This window comes from Amphibalanus amphitrite, unplaced genomic scaffold (assembly GCF_019059575.1).
Source record: "Amphibalanus amphitrite isolate SeventyFive unplaced genomic scaffold, NRLGWU_Aamphi_draft 001849F_arrow, whole genome shotgun sequence".
Lineage (NCBI taxonomy): Eukaryota > Metazoa > Arthropoda > Thecostraca > Balanomorpha > Balanidae > Amphibalanus > Amphibalanus amphitrite.
This window is the reverse complement of record NW_024883342.1, coordinates 44,345-65,891: the sequence shown is the minus strand read 5'-3', so window position 1 is coordinate 65,891 and position 21,547 is coordinate 44,345. Positions and strand designations below refer to the sequence as shown.

The 21,547-nt window shown below is 46.1% G+C and overlaps 1 long non-coding RNA gene across 1 annotated transcript; it reads left to right on the top strand.

Annotated features, from left to right (window-relative positions):
- Positions 1-5,812: 5,812 nt before the first annotated feature.
- On the top strand, positions 5,813-12,920 carry LOC122375475. Its single transcript, XR_006255400.1, has 4 exons — positions 5,813-5,982; positions 7,497-7,593; positions 9,525-9,657; positions 12,452-12,920. It is a non-coding gene; the product is annotated as an uncharacterized LOC122375475 (long non-coding RNA).
- Positions 12,921-21,547: the final 8,627 nt, after the last annotated feature.

Sequence of the window (21,547 nt, the reverse complement as noted above, 5' to 3'; positions counted from 1 at the left end):
TCAAATATGGTCAGGCGTGGGAGTTTTTTTTTTGTCCTCGTGACTTGGTCGGCGAAGGGTAGGCGTGGAGGGTAACCCCTTTTAGTCATACCTGCTCTGAGCGGATATAACCGCTGAGGCAGATACGGCTACGCTGCAATGGGACCTTACTGTACTCCTGGGAGGGTGGTTAAAAATGGTTGCGGATAGGGGTACCCGCGAAACACCGGTTTACTCGCCGGCCCTGGGTTAAACTGTTTTCAGTGTGCCCTGTAGGCCGGCTAAATTGAGCCCACTACACGGCGTGGCGGACAGACAAACAAACAGACAGATGGATCCTGTTTAAATAGTAATATAGATAGCCTAGCACTTGTCATTGGAATGAATTCTTGGAATTGTTATACATTCTAGATCCGTACCGCTAGTGCGAATATCGCACCGCCTTAAAATTTGCTAAATAACTATATTGGAAATAAGTTCAGTCATCTGAATGCCTTTGGCCAGTTGATTGTTTCAATTCACTCAAACTACAGACATATACCTACTCAAACTCATGCAACTTTTGCTAAGAGCATTCGTTCCCTTTTCGCTGAAGAGCTTTAGAACGTATAATAAACACAAATACACTACACCTCAAACCAACAGCAGAAATAATTCACCGCGAGGACTGCCATCAAACAGCTGAATAAATTTTGAAATCAGTGAAAAATGAACTACCCGTAATCTTGATCCCAATGCTGGAAAGAAGCACCTACCGAGTTCGTCCATTTCTGCGGCGATTTCGGTGCGGTAACCTGTAAAGCACTCGCTCCCGTTTCAGGTGTCTTCCTGTCTCCAGAGCTGCGCGTGTCGCCGTCTTGATGTCACCGTATCTCCGTACCGAATGTCACTGCGGGCTCCCACTGGTCGCTCCCCGGTGCCCCCACATGTGCACAGCCCAGGGAGCACAGACGTTTACTGCTACGACTGCAGCTGGTCAGACCCCTGCCGATCACCTCTGGCTCCAGACACGGCGCTGAACGGGCCCCCGAACACACCCCCGAACCAAGCGGCACCAGTAAATTGGCGGCACACACCCCGGCACAGAAGTAAACGGCGCCCTCTGGAGGGCTGGAGGTCGAAGCACCGATATATGGTGCTGCTGCTGCAGTGGTATTTTACGTGCTGCAGCTGGGTGAGGTGAGCGAGATGTTTTTATCAGCGCCCTTTAGTGACATACAACTAGCAGCAACCCAGAACAGATTGTAAATAATTTTAGTTTACATTCTGAGGCTCCTAAGCTAACCTTGATGATTTTTTTTTTCTGCTTCAAAATGCTCTTTATCTGAAGTGCGTAACATACAGAGTTGAGATGCATTCCACCAAAGGCTTTCCACCAAGGCATTCCACAAACGACTCAATCATATAGGACCCAAAGGGTATGCAATATGTGTTACAGGCAATGTGTGGAATCAGGCATTCTATAGAATGCCTAGGCATTCTATAGAATGCCTGACCGACCAGGCATTCTATAGAATCCCTAGGTATTCTATAGAATCCCTGACTGCTTAGGCATTCTATAGAATGCCTGGCTTAAGCTCCCAGGCATTCTATAGAATGCCTAAGTATTTTGATTGTCCGAAACAAATTTCGAAAATTAGGGGTCAGTGGCAGTAATGCTATTTGTTTACCTAATTTTCATTGTTGGCCTAGGCCGGTCGTCACCTCACACCATTTCAGGGCAATGAGCTGAGAGGAAGCGAGGGAGGTATTGGGCTATGCCGACCACCAAATGGTGCGCCGCAAGCAGCAGCTGATCCAATTCCGTTGGCACGGGAGAGCCACGGCGCAAGGCACGCGGGAGAGTCACAGGCCAACCAGTCGCTTAAACGGTTACCCTCGGAGGATTATGCTGCTACAGATACGAAGCTGCATTAGAAGAGTGTTGGCTGGGAGGGTGGACCGTAGGCTTGAATCGAAAGTGATTGCGAATGACGATGGCTTTGTTCTGATGTTAGAAATGAAGGTGAAAAATACACCAAAGGTCACATTTTATGTCGTCATAAGCACTTCGTGTAACGACTCTCAATATACATACATGGACAGCTCAACCTACACCGTAATGTCAGGGAATAACCTGAATAAATGGTTCATTATTCCACGCCCGGGCGGTGGCCCGGCCGTAACAAGAGCCGGATTAGGTGTTGTTCGATGTCCCCTTCCAGCTTGACTTCTGGGCCATGCGGTATTCGAAAGGTCGTCAAAGACTCAAAATTATGAAATTTTACTTCAGTTCTTCTTTGGCAATGTTCGAAAGGGTGCCATTTCTAAAACAAATAGCTAAGCCATTTTTTAGGTCAGCCCAATTTTTGTCCATTTTTGGCTCGTACCCGTTTTCTCCAGTTTGACCTTAAATCAATTCCTTAGAAGGCAAACACCTCCAAAAATGGACGATTTGTCAATTTTTTCTGTGTAATTTTTTACCAAAGGTGTTTCCGATATTGACATTACCACCATCGTCTTTCTAGCGTTAAGATAAATACTCTGTACTCTCAGAATGAAATCCTGATACAATTTGACCTAATAAGGTCAGATTGAATACCTGACCGGAAAATTTGACTGAATGAACATTTGACTGAATGAACATAAATAGCTGAACGCAAGGTAGCCTGGCAGAAAATAATAATGTTACATGTCGGTCTGTGCTCATAATCTTATACAACATACACTTATATGTTGGAAAGATTCGTGTATTTCCTAGGCATTCTATAGAATGCCTGAAAATCAGGCATTCTTTAGAATGCCTAGGGATTCTATAGAATCCCTGGTGGGTCAGGCATTCTATAGAATACCTAGGGATTCTATAGAATGCCTGGTCGGTCAGGCATTCTATAGAATGCCTAGGCATTCTATAGAATGCCTGATTCCACACATTGCCTGTAACATATGCATATGAGGGTAGTTAAAGCGCCAGTTGAACGTAACATTACGCACAATTTATTGGTAACGTTTTTTTTTAATTATACCAATACAAATGACTTTGAATGTGACAGTTTTATAATTTTCCTTTTTAGTACAAAAATGCATGCAAGCTAACCCGCGCCCCGCTGGGCTATTCAGCCATACGCGCCCTGCTGAGGGGGGGGGGGGGCAGATTACCCCCTGTCCCCCTATCTTACCTCCGAACCGATGGTCGTAGAAAGACAGGGAAAACGGCAATCGAAAGCTCTCAACAAGGCGGATCTTAAGAGCCGATTTTTTTGCTTAAGTAGGTCAGAGGTCAGGTCAAGGTCAGTCAAGGGAACAAAATGCAAGTTTTTACAGTATTGGCCTTGCACCGTAGTTGCCGAAGAATGGACTAAGACTTATTTCCCAAAGCATGTTCTTAGGCTACCAAGAAAATATTCGTTGCATACAATATCATGCAAAGGTCAAGGTCAAGGTCAGGTCAGGTCAGCAAAAAGAAATATAGAAAAGTGCATGTGCGACGCATGTTTTATGGGTCATTTTATTCATAAAATTCAATAGGCACACTCAATAAGTGATACAGATCACATCTGGATGAATTTCAGGTCGAGGCCAGGTCAAAGTCAAGTCAAATGAGGTCAAATTTTGAAGTTGGTTGTTAAGGCCTAAAAAGGTGTCTATCTGATGCAGTTTTTCACGGCGAGTGGAGTGGTGCTATTTTTGTTTCCGTACGAGGTCTTAAACGTCTGAAAAATTCATTTTTCAAACATTTCGTGTGTCGTGACGTCATAAAAGCTTGAATAACTCCCACAATTTTTAAGTGATTCTTCTAAAAATTTGTATGAAGGTGCACGTAGAACACTTCTCTGACATATATTCTGTTTTTTCGATACACTCAAAATTTCGGATTCTATAATCATTTTCCCAAAAAAGTTCATTGGGCAAAAATCCAAAATATTTTAAAAACCGAGATAGCCATTTGATAGAAAAAGTAGAATCACGTATAACCTTTTTGTTACGTCTTGATTCCTTTAAAAATGAAGATGTTAGCGGCGTTTGAAGTTTTGCCGTTCTTGAGGCAAAAATGGCGTGACATGACGTCACTTAAATGTGATTTTCTTAAGAATGTTTCGACCAATCTGGCTCCAATTTTCAGAGAACGTGTTAAATTGATGTATGATAAGGTACGGAAAGTTTGACGTCGCTGCAAGCGTAACGCGTTTAGAAGTTATCGGCGAAAAACGGGAAGTGGGAGCAGAATCTGCCCCCCCCCCCCCCCCAGCGGGGCGCGGGTTAAAAGAAGTAAGAATCCAGTGATATTACATCGATGAACATCATATAAACGTTATAGCGGAAAATAATCAAATTTTGGAGAGATTTTTGATTTTTTGTTTTGTTTAGTGGACGCCACTTGCTCTTGTATCATTTTTTAAGCTATTTTAGGGCCCTAGGAAAACAAATCTGTCAATCAACTACCGCCCTTCATGGGGACAGTTAAATAGGTACTGCCAATCGCCATACGCATCACACTTATTCAGGGCTGCGGAGTCGGAGTCGGAGTCGGAGTCCGAGTTGGAGTCGGTCCGAGTCGACAGTTCTGCCAGGAGTCGGAGTCAGAGTAGATTATGGGCAGTGGAATCAGAGTCGGAGTCGGATTCGCGGAGAATTCATTGACTCCGCAGCCCTTTTGTTTGTTTGTTTGTTTTGTTGGGTTAGGCTCTTTCGGTCCAATGAGACCATTTCAGAGCCGGGAGGATGATAGGATATAGGGGGAGACATTGGTCTGGGCAGGCACCCTAGTGAGTCGCCGGGGCTGAGCCCGTCCAGAGGACAGGCCACCCAGCCCCAAGGCACTCACTGCACCCGGCTACGGGGTACGCTCCCTCGGGAGCAGCGGTGCCGCTCCAAGGGAGCAGCCCGCATGAGATAAAGTTGCCTGTCCAGCCCGGAAGGGGGTTGCGGCGTGGAGGAGAAGGATTTCAGTATCCTGAGGATAGAAGCACGGAACGGTGTTCCGCCGCCCTTTTACTACACACCACATATATCCATGCACGTTGCACACTGCTGGCAGTAGAGAACGGCTAGGTCACAGCGCTGACGGCAGCGACATCTGGAATGTCCTACATTCAGTCAATGGCCGACAGAGTGCACCCTCAACGTGCAGCCGAAGGCCGTCGATAAGCTCCGTTTTGCAGAGAGTTTGAGGTAAGTTTACGAGACAGTAGGTAGTGCTTATTCACACAAGGATACCATATACCTACAAAATCAAGCTTCCATTTAGGTAGGCATGTGACACCTACGACATGAAAAGGTAAATTAATTTTGTTACTTGTCTTTTTACAATGTATCCAATAATTATATCAAAATGAATGTAATACAGCGTAAGCAATGGACATGATTCCATTTTGAAATGGGATCATCATAAGTTTTTTTTTTTAACCCAAGCAAACAGAATGATCCAATGAAAATGAAGAGATAGGTGCGACTACAATTACACTGAAAACAAATCTACCCATGAGGGGAGAGTAATTCATATTTGACTCGCCATTCATGAGTATATTTGGATGAGTAACTCATGCGTGGAGCGTTAACACTCAAGAGTAAAAGTTTACTCGTTTTGAAAACTCAATTGCCCAAATGCATGACCTTCTCCCTATGAGTTGCCTGACTCATGACGCACAAAACATTGGTATCAAACCTCCCTGTTGAGTCTCGCAAACTCATGTAAGGCGAGTAAGGAATGTACTCACGACCCGTGAGTTAGTGAAACTGAACGTTTGGGTTTAAGAACTCATGAAAAAGAGGACAGGGATTCTTGCTAACTCATTGTTCGTGAGTAATGAGTTCAAAAACCAGTTTGAAATCATTAACTCGTCAAACGCAGCTTAAGGAAACCAATGATGCGCCGGTAAATATGATCAACCGTGAATTATCCATGAGCTGCTTTACACAAGCCTTACGCGTTAATATTACCGCCATGACGCCATCTTGCATGTTTGTGCCGGAAGTGCAGCACGGGACGCGGCGGACGCAGTGAATTGGAGGCTGGAGCGACTGGTGAGTGTTAAATGTTACGTATTTTATTGCCTGTAGGTATGTTTAAGTGCAAAATGCATATTTTCATTGAAAATGTACCTACATGTGCACTCACACAACACTACTGATACCTTGGGTTGTCCTGTGGGTTCGTTGACCCTCCTAGTTATGTATTGTCTATAACATGAAAGCCTTTTTGAGGGGTTCATAATATCTTGAATATGTTTCAACGCTAACTTGAGAGACATTGTAACAAATAGTAAGAAAATTAACCTCACTCTCATTCTATCTAAAAGTAAATTCCGGATTCGAAATAAAACAAACTTTTTGAGAAGCTTTCGGCATTGCGCCATCATCAGCTCTCAATTCCTTAGAGAGCTGATGATGGCGCAATGCCGAAAGCTTCTCAAAAAGTTTGTTTTATTTCGAATCCGGAATTTACTTTTAGATAGAATGAGAGTGAGGTTAATTTTCTTACTATTTGGTTCATAATATCCATCAAAATGTGGAATATCATATCAGTCATGCTCAACATGCCCCTACAGTGAAACCTAACCTGTTATTCTACGGGCAGCTTTGCCTGCGTGAAGCCTAACAGAATAATTAAACATCAAGTATTTTCTTTAAGCCTTTGCCTATAGCATCTATTTCTGCCAGCCCCTAATGCTCAAACCCTGGTGCAAACATCTATAGGTTAGGATAGGCAGGGGCGGATCCAGAAAATCTCCAAGGGAGGGGCCATTAGAAACCAGGAGGCCCCCCCCCATAATCCCACCTGTTGGAGGCCCCATCTTCCCACTTGTTGGCCCCCCCCCCCAAAAAAAACTGCGTCTATTGAGCTTATCTAGCTGTTCAGGCAACATCTCAACATCTGTGCAGGCTTGGAGGCCCTCTGTGCAGGTTAGGAGGCCCTGTAAAAGTGGTCATCTCTGTGAGTATAAGAGACCTCCAAGTTATGAAAAGCTTTACCAATCTTCTAACAAAGAAGTCTTCTCAGCTAGTCTTCTAAGAAATAACTAAGTGGGTAGGTTAAAAAAAAAACTCATCGGATTTCGGCCACTTTATTTTCAGGAGGCCCCCTTTTCAGCTTTTTAACTTTTTAACTTTTTATTTTATTTTTGAAAAAAATCGGCCAAGGGGGGGGGGGCCATGGCCCCCATGGCCCCCCCCCTTGTATCCGCGCATGAGGATAGGTGGTATATGTGCAAATGAAGTTCGAGTGGTAGGCATGTGGAAGGTTGTATGTTGTAAGATGTAGGCTGGTAGATTGTAGGTACCTATTTAGGTTGTAAGGTCTAGTTAGTAGGTTATAAGGTAAGGCTAGGTCAGCTTTTCATCATGTTTTTCATCTTCCTCGTAGTTCGTCTAGTATTTTTGTAATAAACGACTTGTAATTGAATCATTTGGCCGAATCCTTCTAAAAATGAGCACCCCAAGTGCTTCTTCTAAAAGCCCATCCCTGCACCCCCCAAGAGTGAGATCTAGATACCAGGCATGGTCGAATTGATTCTATCATGATGTTCTCATCTCCTCAGCTGGACGGTGCCATGGAGGCCACTTTCTCAGAGAGGCGACACCTCATCGTCAAGAGGAAAATCCCGATGGCCACCATCCGTCGTCAATGAAAACAAAGTATGTACATTGTCATAGATAACATGAATCATTGTACATGGTCTGATGCGTTGTAAATTAGCGATCCTATGCAGTCAGAGTCAGGTGGTTTGGTGCGTGCAACTGCAGACGCGCCTTCACCGGCTCTCAGAGTCAGTTTTCTTTCTGAAGCTCATCTTGAGTTATTTTGCACCCGCCCTCATGTGTATTTTGTTTCCCCTGCCTTTGTTACCGACAGACTAGGGCCAATATCCGAAAATGATTCGATCCACAGGATCCAAGAGCGCAATTCTTCTATCTGATTACGAGCGAGCGAGCGCAGCGAGCGAAGTGAGTCTTTTCAATATAACGGAAAAATCTCAGTATGAGCGGCCCGGCCCGGCCCGGCCCGGCCCGGCCCGGCCTGTAACGCTTTTGAGCGGCTTATATCTCAGCAACCGCTGGACCGATTGGCCTGCGGTCTTTTTTGTTGGGTAGCCCCATCCCTTCTACCCCGTAATTGACTACTTTTGATACATCTCAGTGACCGTCGTGGCACGTGCCACGTGAAAAGTCAAGGGTGTTCAAGCTGTTTTGCAAGAGTAGTGATTTTGAGAGGCTCATATATCAGCAGCCGCTTGGGCGATTGACTTGCGGTAATTTTTGTAGGGTAGCTGCATCCCTTCTACCAATGGTCGGATACTCTTCATCTATGTGAGTGACCCCCACTGCACGTGCAAAATACAACAATAAGAGGTGCCAAATTTGTTCCCATTTCAGTAACTCGGTAATTACTGGGGCGATTTCGCTGAAACTTGGCATACAGGTAGGCACCCACCAGGCAATGCATTCCCATGTGTTGCGGTTAGGGTGCTACTGCACGTGCGCACGTGCAGGGGGCGTTTCCAGATCTCGAGAACGGCTGGGCCGATTGCGCTCAAATTTGGTACACGGTTGGGGACCAGTTAGTGGGGTGCCGTGCAAAAGTCAGTTTGGACCCCGTTTGCACGTGCGCACGTGCAGAATGCTGCTTCCAGATCTCAGGAAAGGCTGGGCCGATTGCGTTCAAATTTGGCACACCGCTAGCAACCGGTTAGAAGGGTGCTTTGCACAAGCCCGTTGGAAGTACCCTCTCGCCTTTCCGCACGTGCAGGGCTCACTATCTCGCTCGCTCGTTCTTCGCCCAAAAGGCGTTTTACTGGTTATAAATTCATCAATACTTTTTGGAGACCCTGCTGGTCCTTGATCCAACATGTTTCTTTCGTCGATGAATACCGGCGATCTTGAATCTTACATTTTTGCTCTGTGGATTGATTCTGGGGATCTTGTATCCTACATTTAGTCTCTGAGAACACATTTTTCTTGCTAAATTTCAAAATGCTTTGCATTAGCGAGGCGTACAAGGTTGTTTAAGAAGTCTTTGTGCACAACCTGCTTCGCTGGCCCTAAAGTTCAAACTTAACGCTTAATTTTATGTCTACAGACATGACATTTACGTTGGATCCAGGAAATTTGAACTCTGGCATTTCGTTCTCGCGTGGGGTCCGGAATCCTAAAGCGTTATTTATACGTGCGATCCAGGGGATCTTGGATCCTAAAATTATATTATATTTTTCAATGAGATCAAGGAGATCCAGTATTCTGAAATCCTGGCATTGCATGGGATCTTGCGGATCTTGGATCTTGATTTTTGGCTGAGGCACAAGTCTGTACTTATACCGACAATGCATGCATAACCCCAGAGTCATGTCCGCCGCACGGTAGGGATTGCGAGAGTTACTAATGCTACTGTAAAACAGATGTGCTTGTGTGACATCGCATTTGCATGACCACCGATAACGGAACTGGATTGGCAGTTAATTTTCAGACGCTGCAGTAAGAAGTAGAAGAATTTAAGCCGGCCATGCGAATATTGATGGCGTCTTACTAGTATAGTCGTCCTTCAGCATGCGTCATTAATCCTTTGTTTTCAGGTCTGGAAAGAGCTGAGTCGGATAAAAAATGCCGACTTGCAGGACACCAACGAGTTGGAACTCTCCCGGGAAGCCATGACCCCGATTGTGGCCAATGGCGAAGGTGAAAGAGCAGCTGGATGCCTCACAGATGGTAAGTTAACAACATTTTACCCGGAAATGTTGGAACCGTAACCGAATAGGTACCAAAAGCTCATGTATTTATGAACGTCCTATTAAAGGGACTATCCCACCTTTAACCCTCGCATGTGTGCGGCGTTTTCCAGCTTCTAATGTGTAGGGGGGGGGGGTCCAATAGGGGGGGGGGTCGGTTGGAACCCCCCCTTGCCGTTTGGCCCCTGATCGAGCTAGAGCTTCGCGGAAAAACGAGCGTGTTGCCCGTGACGAGAGGAAGCCGATGATACCCAATTTTAAGGTCCTAGGTCATTGGTTGACCTTCCAGGTCAGGTCAATGACCCAAAGCCGGGAAAATCGGGACCTATTAGAAAGTCGTAAAGTGTGGCTGCTAATGGGTTTTTCGGGGTGCTGATCACGAATATCGTATTAGTTTTGATCACAGATGATGTCTTTAAGCATTTAGACCAGGTCGGGTCAGGTCAGGTCAGGTCAATCAGTAGGCGTCGTGACGGGTATTCGTAGTACGTGTCAACCGCCTCTGACAGCTTCGTAACATGTTACGAAGGCACCAAAACTACTTCGTAAATGTTCAAATGGTTGCTAAATTCGAATTCAGCTCCAAAAACTAGCCTAGAAACATGTAAAACTCGAAAAAGTGAACCGAGGTCACCCGAGGTCACCAAAGGTCAATGACCTGACCTGACCTTCAGGTGACCTTGACACCCGCCCTAATGCATGGGAGCAACATCAAATCACATGTTTGAACGTTTGAAACCACGAAAAGCTTGCAAACGCGCGGCTAATGCGAGCCGACGTACGCCGAATCGCGATTCCGGCCAAACATGGTCTCGGAAAAGAGGTCACAGGTCAAAGGTCATTTGGGTCAGGGTCATGAAATTTTCAGGGTAGGTGTCAAATTGATCAATGCGAGGGTACTGAAAGTTTCGTCGCGATCGGCCGCTTTTTACGCGAGTTATTCGCGAAAAACCATGGGGGGGGGTCCATCCGACCCCCCCCCTACACATGCGAGGGTTAACATGGGGTTTGAGTTGAGATAGCCAAGTTTGCGGCGAGGTTCAGAAACCACTGTCTATCTAGGTTGTAACCCCCGCGGCCTCTTGGTGTTGAAGAAATTCGTTCCCTTCATTTGAAAATGGGCCTTGTACAAGGCCCTATCTTCAACATGGAGCGACCGTTAGTGTGACGTCACCTCGTTTAGTCATTCTGATTTAAATGGGTTTGTTCGTTGAAAAATCGCTTAAAACTTGGTCTGAACTTTGTTGTGGTGCCTACAGAGTAAAAAGAATCAGCTTTATGACAGTAATGTGGCCTGGGGAAGGAGGTAATTTTGGGCTGTGACGTCACATATTTGAAAGTTTGTGTTTGGAATATGGGAAGCCTAAGATGTTTAATGAAAAATAAATGCCAGAACCGTGTTCCTGGTCATCCAATCTATAAAGTCGGGCACAATTTAACTGGTTTTAACAACATTTTAGAAGGTGGGATAGTCCCTTTAACAGTTTGATATACTCGTATACACTTACACGGAAAGTATTTAAAAAAGAGTAGAAAAATGTAAAATTTTATTCGTGCTTCTTATAAGAGATCATAGAAGTTCATCGTTATATCCACTGTAGTAAACTACAGTGGATACTCAATACCTATAGGCATTGAGTGTGATTAACACATTTTTATCGTCAATTTGAAAGTAATATATGCGAGCACTATTTACTCTAAACATATTTTAATGTTATGCTCACAAGCATCTTCTAACCCGCACCCCGCGGGAGTTCCTGGATTTCCAGGCCCTGCTGGGGGGGGGGGGAGGAAACGTTTGAACCCCCCTTTTAACTTAGCTCCTGGGCCATGTAGCGATACGGCGAAGGCGGCGCTCGAAAGGACGTCAAAAATAAGGAAGAAATTATTTCGGTCACTTTTTTGGTCAGGTCAAAGGTCAGGTCACAAGAGGTCATTGAATGCAAAAGTTCACCGATTTCCAGGTTAAATTTTGATAATTTTCAATTTTTGACAACATTCAAATTTTGATCAGATCAACGCATAGCTCGGAAACTAATAGAGCTACAAAACCACATAAAAGCGCCTTTGATAGCCCATTAACGCTCTTTCTGATTAATTCTCTCAGATTTGACCTGCCGTCAGTGGTTTTGCATGCGGGGGAGGGGTAAAAACTGCCAAAATAGATATATTTTTTTCTGAAAGTTTTTCAGCAAAAACTTTTGACTTAAGCCTTTCACGTGCTTTCTTTTACCGGAATCGTGTTTCTCTCGGCAAGACGCATTGAATAAACTATTATGTGACCTTGAAAGGTTAACTTAAAAATTTGACCTCAGTTCAAGGTAGTTCAAGGTAGTTCAAGGTAGGTAGTTCTCAGTAGCGAACCTGACCGATAAAGGTCAGGTTGCACATCAGTTGATCCGTTCGTCGAGATGAACACAACGAAGGTGTTTTCATCGTTCTATGCCTCTATCAAAAGTTCTTCGCGAAAAACTGTCAGATACCATTCGTGACCTGAGATGTCATCAGGGGCATAAAACGGGATCACGGGTGCCATTTTCATGTTAAGTGTGGTTGCACTAATTGCTTATATGCCTGCTTTACCATATCATCAGAGAGTATCATCGATGAAAACACTGAAATAAATTCATAAAATACAGATATTTGCTGTAAAAGAGATTAGGTGCAGATTTGGCCAAATTAGACGTGGGTTAAAATTGCGAGAGGCATACTGTACCAAATTAAAGTTTGCAGTTCGTGGCCTTGATTTCTGAAGGTAAATTTTTCCGTCGCAGACGATGCGATCGACCATCTTCTCTGCACCGTGCTAAAGAGCACCAAGTTGTGTTCACATCGGCGCCGCAGCCACGGCCTCATGTGGCGGACGACTTCCACGCCATAGAGGGCGTGCCAGCAGTGCAGTTTAAGGAGCTAACGGCAAAGGTGAACAAGCTGCTGACGTGGGGGGCCGCGTTCACAGTGTTTGCGCAGTCGTTCAACCGCCCAGCCATCCGTCTGGCCGGCTACCTGATGTGTGCCGTGATCCTGAAGACCGATGTGTCGCCGCCCCCAAAGCAGTGGGCGGCGATGACCGGCTGCGTTTAGGAGTGCACGGGGAGGGACATGAGGCAGCACTTTAGGGACTTTCTGTCTCTTTTTGTGTTTGCATGTTTCTGCCGGGTATAGTTTTGCAAAGAAATGGCGTTAACGCCTTTTCATGCGTGTAGGCCAAGTTCATGTCTGGAAGGGCATGAGCGTCGTGCTGTGTTCATCACCCTTGTTCATATGATGAATGATGTAATAGTCGTGGTTTATCTGCATGCTATGCATTGTTTTAATAAACCTTATGTTTTAATGTTATGACTCTCATCTCATGGGTGAGGCTGACCGCCAGGGGATGAGTCGACAGAGTGGAAAAACCGGCGGCAGAGCGATCTAATAGGTGTGTTCACTTGACCATCATGTTATGAGTTACATTTAACTCGCGTATCAATCGTTTCATGGCATGAGTTACTAGCAATGCTTGAATTCGTCACAAACGGTAAACTCATGTGGTATGAGTGAGGGAACGAGAGTTAACCCGCAACTCATTGGTGATGTGACCGCTACAGGGCTAGTAACATTTACTAGCGCCTCATGTAGTCAAACGTGTGGTGTCTTCATTAACGGTGTAATATGAGTAAGCCTATACTCGCATATCATGAGTAATCAAAATGAGTTACCAAGAGTACATGAGTTTTTCACAATCGGTTAACTCATAATACACGAGTGAAGAGACATGAGTTAACGCACAATTGAGAGGTGGAATGACCGGTGCAGGCCTAGTTACATTACCGGCGCCTCGAGCAGTCAAATAGGTTGTTTAAAATTACCGCCGGTTCATGAGTTTACTCATCACCCATGGGTAATTTTGTTTTCAGTGCGATACCTATGCTAACATTCAGCAGAGCAAAGTTACCCATCGTTGGAAAGCCAAGTGTTTGACATTTGCTGTAAAACAAAGGATTTCGTTCCGTTCGGCTTACGCTTTAGGGCAGGTGTTTGAAGTGAAGACCCCGTTCCGGGCGGCGCAACTCGGCTCGGCGACGGGTGCGATATGTCATTCGCCTGCTGTTACTGTATGTACAATGTACATACTGCGAACGGGTGCCGGGTCGTATCATAAATCTCCATGGGCTCATGAGTGGAACATTCTGAACAATGTGACGAGGCAGCTTTTTAGCAATGTCCAGGCGGTGCCGTAAATTCTAACGAACTTAACCCTCGCCCGCACATGCCATTTTCCCATCCTAGAACGCACATGGGGGGGGGGGTGGTTGCCACCCCCCCGCGCCATTTCGTTCCTGTTGGAGATAGAGCTTAGCGGTAAAGACCAAAAAGATTCTTTGGGAAGAGACGAATCCAATGGTACCCAGTTTTACCTTCTCAGGTCAGTCATTGACCTTCCAGGTCAGGTCAAACTAAAAAATATTGCTGTTTTGGGTCACCGTTGGAAATCAATTGCGCTGCTTATCATATACCTACCGATAACGATGCCGTTTTCTGGTGCCAAGCCAGCTAGAGCCTCTTTGTCACACTACCCGACCAGGTTTTTGCTGCTGAGGTCATCTCAGGTCAAGTTAGGTCAAGGTCAATTATATGTGTTTGTGTGTCTGTGTGTGACTGTGTGTATACTGATATGTGCAACGGTTGTTTATGTGTCCATATTACATGAAATCATGATCTGAGAAGCTTTTACCAAAAATGCAGTCAAAAAAACTTCACAAAAAGTAAATTCAGCTTGCCTAAAACGCAATTATCTTAGATGACCTAGGTTGACCTTGACCCTGACCTTGACATCTGTACATCGTCGAACAACATGTTCCATGATAGGTGGGAGGTAAGACTGGCAAAAAAGGCCGAAATCAGGGTGTCAAAAGCTCACAAGGCCCATAGCCAACGCAAAATGTTGAGAATTGGCCATTTGGGTCATGACATGACCTGAAAAACAAGGTCATATCTCCGAAACCAAAAACCACAGAAACTTGAAATTTTCAGTGGACATCAAGAAAGGATAGAGGAGCAGCTATACGAAAAATCAGCCTTCTAGCTCTAAAAATGTTGAGTGCAGAGCAGAAAGACTACCTGGGGGGGTGGCAACCACCCCCCCCCCCCATGTGCGGGCGAGGGTTAAATAGACACGCGAGCTCAGCGGCTTTTCTGTCCTGATAGCCGTGTTTCACTTAACCCGCGCACCGACGGGGGTCTGCGCCAACTTCGCAACGACGGGGGGGGGGGCGGATGACCCCCCCCCCTGAGATCTCGAGAACGAAGCAAGATAGCGACAAGCGGTAAACGGCATCGGATACGCACGGACAAGGTCTACAATTTTTACTAAGGTCATTTTCAGGTCAGGTCAAAGATGACGTCACAGGGGTCGAAAAAGTCAAAATGGCGGCGCTAGAAATGGAGAGTTTTTCTCGAATAACTTTCGACATAGTCAAGATAGGAACAAACTATGGGCATCATCGTGATCCTCTCGTCAATCCGCATCGAATGATATATATGTTGACCTCGAAAGGTCAAGGTCAAAGGTTGACCTGAGGTCACGTGACCTCGAGGTCATCATGTATATCATTCGATGCGTCTTGACGAGCTGAACACAATGAGACCATCCGCGTGGCTGTAGCTTGTTCCTGTACGGAGTTATTGGCAAAAAACCTTTGGTGACCTTTGATGACGTCACATGACCTTACAGCTGCCCAACAGCAAAACAGACCTCAAAGTAGTGAAGGTTGATCGTATATGAAGTCATGTATGGTATATGGGGCCATTCCGACCCGTTTTAGTGGTGAAAACAGGGAGTTGATTTTTCCCCCATTGACTTATAATGGGGAGGTCGCGAAATTGACCTGACCTTAGGTCACCGATATCAAAATTCCGAGATAAACAAATTGTAGCTGCTAATGATCTAATAACATCCTGCGACTTTCAAAGGCCTCCGACATCTACTGTAGCTCTGGCACGGTGACAAAGTTGCAAAAAAGTGACTTGAGGTTGGGTCATTCAAAGTGACCTGGTGACCTGACCTTAAAGGTTAGGAGGTTCAAACTTGCACACCATGTGTAAAATTGATGAGAGAATAGTCATACCAAATTTCGCGGCGCTACGCGCCGCGGTTTTCCCGCTATCCGCGAAAAACCTCAGGGGGTGGGGTGGATATCCGCCCCCCCGTCGGTGCGCGGGTTAATGTAGGTAGACACTTTGACTTTCATTATATATTGCACTTGCACTGATTCATCCATAATCACCATTTTATGTGAAATATCCAATTTCAAGGATTTTTTGGCAGTGCGAGAGGGTTCGAGCACTTTCAAATTCTCCAACCGTGCCTACTTGCTTACCTTTCCTGCGAAGTGCGATGGAGAAGACTACCTATAATGACGAATCACGTCTTGAAACCAAGGAAAAGAGGCAGGAGCCATTGAATATACTCGTAGATGCTTCCATAGATTTAGGCACGCGGTTTTGTAACCTCACATACATATAAGGCATACAATACATCATAAGGTCTACTTGCGTTATTTAACATAACAGTCCCTGCCAGGAGAGTAAGCACCGCTTCAAAAATCAAAGGCATAGATGCGATCCTTTAGGTAAACGGACTGCGGGCCATGAACAAATTTCTGTCAAGAACGATGATTAAACAGAAAAAAGCAGTACGTCGGACTGAGCTCAAGTGCAATTATCAACGCAACATAAAGTTGGCAATGCAGACGAAACTTATTTCGGTATATGGTTGGTAATCAGATCAACATAAATACCTCGGAGCCTTGAAGCGCCTTATACCTCGGAAATACCACCATTCGCTCACGTTTCGTACTTGTCGATTGTGTGGTGGTCATGTTCTCAGTTCTATAAATCGTATCTCGTCAAAATTTGTCTCGCCATCTTACCCTTATCACTTCCACCTACTGCTCCAATTTCACGCAAACAGTCCTGCACGTCTTGCCCCAACATCTCCCGCAGACACAGCTTCAACACAACACTGGTCCACTCCACGTCATCACAGCTACCGCAGCAATCGGTGTTATTCTTCAACTCCACATCAAAGAACCTAGCCAGGGTTTCGTCCGTCATCTGAACCTGTTTCAGCTGCTGGCGAAATCGCTCGTCGATCCGTGTCACTGTCGCGAACACCAGCATGGCTGAGAGCGGCAGCAGCGCTGCTTTGGCGCAGGGTCTGCGCAGCAAGGCAGCCGAAGACGGTGGCAGGACGTCGAGGAACAGCGGCACAGCAGAAAGAGGCACATTGGGAGCGACCTCTGGACCCCATCCTCCAAAGTTGGTCGTCAGTTGGTGTACCCAGAAGGCACAGCGGCATGCCAGTCTGGGTTGGCGGCGCAACAGGTACCCGATGATGTTCAGAATGACCACGTGCAGTTCGACGATCAGCTGCGGGCACCAGCCGTAGGTTTCTCGAAACTGCAGGTTTCCCGCCATCCGGTCCATCGTCGGTGACACAGGTGACGATGGAGTGCCAGGTGGCGACGCTGCAGCGGCTGCCGAGTTCTGGAGCTCTGCACGCGGCATAACCACTCTGGTTATCAGTGACGGCAAGTCAGGTGACGACGGAGGTGGTTCTTCTGGCGTCAGCGCTCGCTGATCTTTTGGCCTTGCTCCACCAAGATTTGCTCGTTGAGTGGAACTTGTGGAGGGACTTTCGGTTTCGTTAAGAGCTTCATGACAGTTGGATGAGTGCATTGCGCTGCTTTCGCAGACATTGTGGGCACAAGGTTCGCGCTCTTGTCCGGCTCCAAACGCAGCTCTTTGCTCCTTTGCTGTGCTAGATTGCAACACTGATTGGTGGCTGAGCCGCTTCAAGGCTTGGTTTGACAGGGACTCCCGCTTTTCCTTTTCTACCATCAGATAGTACTTCAGAGTAGCACAAGGGTCAAGCGGTGAGTAGTTTCCACTTTCAGCAGCAAGAAACATTTTGATCATGAAGGCAGCATGTGGTCTGTCGGGAAGTAGCGTGTCAGTGGCCTCAACGAAAGGATTGTTACCCTTGGAACTCATGTTTTCGCTGAGTAGTTTGTAGCGTGCCACTTTCTGAACCCAGCTGATCTCTTCTTGCTGCACTGCGGCGAATACAGCAAGGGTAGCAAGAACTAGCCAGTCGCTAGCTGACCAGACTGCGGATCCTTCGGTTGTACGGGCTTCGTCGCCAAGCTGTGTGGACGTCACATCTTGCAGAAGGCCGAATGTGTCGCGCATGAGGTCTGCACAGCGCAACGGCCACAATATGTCCCGCATGGTGCCGCGCTTCGCATGCTGCATCAGACCGTTTGCCATTTTCATGCGGAAATCCTCGCTGTCATCACCTATCGCGTTCAGTGCGGGACGATACAGAGACGGCAGAGGCACCAGTGTTGAAAACCCCATCCAGACTCGCTCATCAACGCCATACAGGTAGTGCAGTGGGTTCTCGCGGAGGCGTCGCACAGTTGCCAGAGTCACTGCAACGTGCTCCGGTGTTGCGTGGCTGATGAGGTTGTTCTTTGGGTAGAAGTAACTTGGGATGTTTTGCTGTTCCAAACATTCGATGATTTTGTCCAGAAAACGGAGCACTTGCTCGAAAACCATGTACTCCGTCCATTGCCCTGCCTCTGATGCTTCCAGGATCCAGAACATAAGGGTTTTGAGATGATAAGTCACCAACACCTTTGGTACTTTGAGATAGCACTTCTGTAGTAGCTTGACCAGCAAATAAACCTTCCTCTGGGCGGGGGTCATAGTCTGCGCTAGTCGCTTTTCTGGATCAGAGAACGACAGACGGCATTCGAGGTCTCTGTCTTCACTACTGGCGTGTCCTGTGGTCACCACAAAGCATCTTCCATGAAGACGGATGTCGTCGACAGTCTCATGACTGGGCCAGTACAGATCTCGCTGCGACACCCTTTCAAGCCATTGACAAAATGATGGAGGGTGCCCCAGCAGCGGGAGAGCTGTCACGATATCGATGTCAGGGACCAAGTCGAGGCCCCGTTGTCCGCTATTTTTCGGCTCGAGTGTAATAGCGGGTCCTGAGGCGCTCACTTCATGATCAGCATGTCCACAGCTATCTTTGGCCAGCTTCTCCAAACGCTTTGTGAACTCGTTGTTGGACAAGTAGTAAACAACTTTGTCATTTTCCTCAACACCTTTGCAGATGTCTCTTACAGGAAATGACAGGCCATACGTGTCCTTTGGCTGGTCAAGCACCACACGAACATAGCCCACATGACTGGCGCACTGTTCATCAACGTACAGCTGTCCAGAGCTCGGTCGCACCTCCACTGGAAGAAAGCGAACCTCAGACATACTATCAACATCGGAAGCCTGGTAAAATAATGTTCTAGCACGCCCAGGAACTTCGTCCGGCGCACCAAGTTGTGTCCGTTCCCTGTACGGAGGCACTGAAAGTCCCTCTACAGACGACCCCGTAATGTGGATGACCACGTGACGTCCATCTGAACGAGAATTGATCATGTGCTCCATGCTTTCTAGTGGAACCCGTCGGTGCAGAACGTACCGTTCAATCTCCTGTTCAGGTAGCAGATACCGCAGAAGCAGAGAGCAGGGACGTAAAGGTAGCCCACTCTTGGAGTCACGATTGCCCGAACCAAAGAATCTGTTCAGATCCGTATCAGGAACAGAGTAAAAGAGAGCACTCGTGTTGCCAGAATTGGCCATGATGTCTTCTGAGCTATTATCAGGGTGATGATAGCGGATGATGCTTGTGCAGCATTCACAAATACCACCCAAAAGAACTCTTCATTGAACTTATTCTGCTCTCACTTTTTACTGCTCACCGACATCCAATTGAAGCAGACTGCAGACGGCTAAACACAGCACTTCTCAGCACTACACTGCAGCGAGAGGTCACAATAACACGCCCCGACTGCGACTGCGTGGCGTCCCGCTGGGCTGTATCAGCTGTTCAGTATCAGCTGTTTATACTTTTCACTGCGGTGACTTGTCGCGGTGCGCTTGCTAGCCGCACTCCGCAGCTCAGTTATTCATCAACCAATGGCGTCGGACAACCAATGACGTCAGTCGTCGCGAGATGAGCACAGCTGGCCTCCATGCACTGATAGGGCCGGTCGGCCCCTACTTCCCGGAACACGGCGGAACACGATCGGCCGCCGCCGCCGCTGCGAGCATTATACAAACACGGACGCCAGAGCGAGCGTCACGTGACCTGAGGCACGTCCGGCGACATTATCGCCAGCGTTTAGGGGCTCTCTGTCTCTTTGCCACACGTGTGTGTACTGTGTATGATTGCGCAAGATAGTGAACACTCCTAAGCATGCTTCACAAATCACAATTTATTGTGCCAACATGCTGACAAATAACAGCACAAGAGCAGAATCAGGGCAGCACTTATGTTTTGACATTACCTACATAATCCGGGCCCTGCTGGGGGAGGGGGGGGGGGGGTGAACACTCCTCCGGTTTTTGGCACACGGACAGTCACCGCATCATACATCTCTTCCGCACATGCTGTGAAATTTTCAGACCAAGGTCACTCAAGGTCAGGTCACCTGGTCACGTCAAGTGGCCACGCCTAAAAAAAATCAGTGCCCGTCATAGCTACACCGAGTGGTCGATCGCCTTGAAACTTTCATCAGTTGATATGAGCAACAATAGGTACAAAATGTTTATCTCGGAATTTCGCTATCGATGACCAAGGTCAGGTAAAGTAAGGTCATCATATACACAAAATGACATGACAGTCGATATTATTAGGCATGTTTTTCCATCAATAAAAATTCATTCGCACGCAGGGTTGTATACCAATCAAGTCGATTGAATTGATTGATTTGTTTCGACGCGTATTTTGAGTTGATTGGATTGAGTCGATTGACTTTTCGAGATGACTGGTTGACTGACTCGTTTGACTTCAGCGACTGGTTGACTGATTTGATTCCCGAAAATTAGAGTGACTTGTATGATTGAGTCGCTTGAATGGAAGGTTCAAATAAGTTTTAGTTGCCGAAAAATAATGACACCAATTGATGACATCAAAAATCACAAAACTACACTGAAAACTGCTTGTCATCACAACTGCAATATGGGGTAGAGGGCCAAATAAAGAACAGGGCCTATACATGAACAGCCAACTTTGACTTTCAACTGCAATAACTGCTCCAATCCTGGTGATAGAACCTGGCGATGCACCTACCTACCTTTCTGCACTCAGCAGGAAACTTTTTTTTTAAATCCAGATGATAAAGTGCAAGGCCCTATATACTAATAAAGTGTGATTAATTAATAATTCACATCTCCACATCTCCTCAGAAACAACCCACTGAACTCATAAATATCTGAAACCCCTACAAAAATAACTGAAACAAAAGCGCCGTTTTCGTCTCGCTAATTACGTTTGCGTACCTAATTAATAGCTAATTTGCTGCATTGTTTAATATGCAGCAGAACGTTTGTTGATCCTTTTCTCCTGAGAGCCTAAGCATAACATATTCAATATATTTCATTTTCCTTAAAATATTTTACTGAATATTATTAAGTGGTTTTAAATGAAATGCCTAATAATTAAAACGAAATTGGTGTTGCACAACCGATTTATTTTATGATGATCTACCATACTACATGATAATCAATGACGTCATCTTACCAGAAAATCAAAAGACGTAGAATAAGGATTTATAAAAGCTTAGCATACTTATTGGCAAAACGTTTTCTTTGATTCGCAGTCGCACTGTGCCGTTTTCGCGTTTTAATTTTCCTTGTTCCTACTTCCTTTGTCCTTAACTTATCCTGTGGTTCCAGAGTCCCTGTCCTCGCCATTTCCTTTTAAATATATTTTTAATCCTCATCCCTATCCCCCAGTCCTAACAGTTTCAAATTGT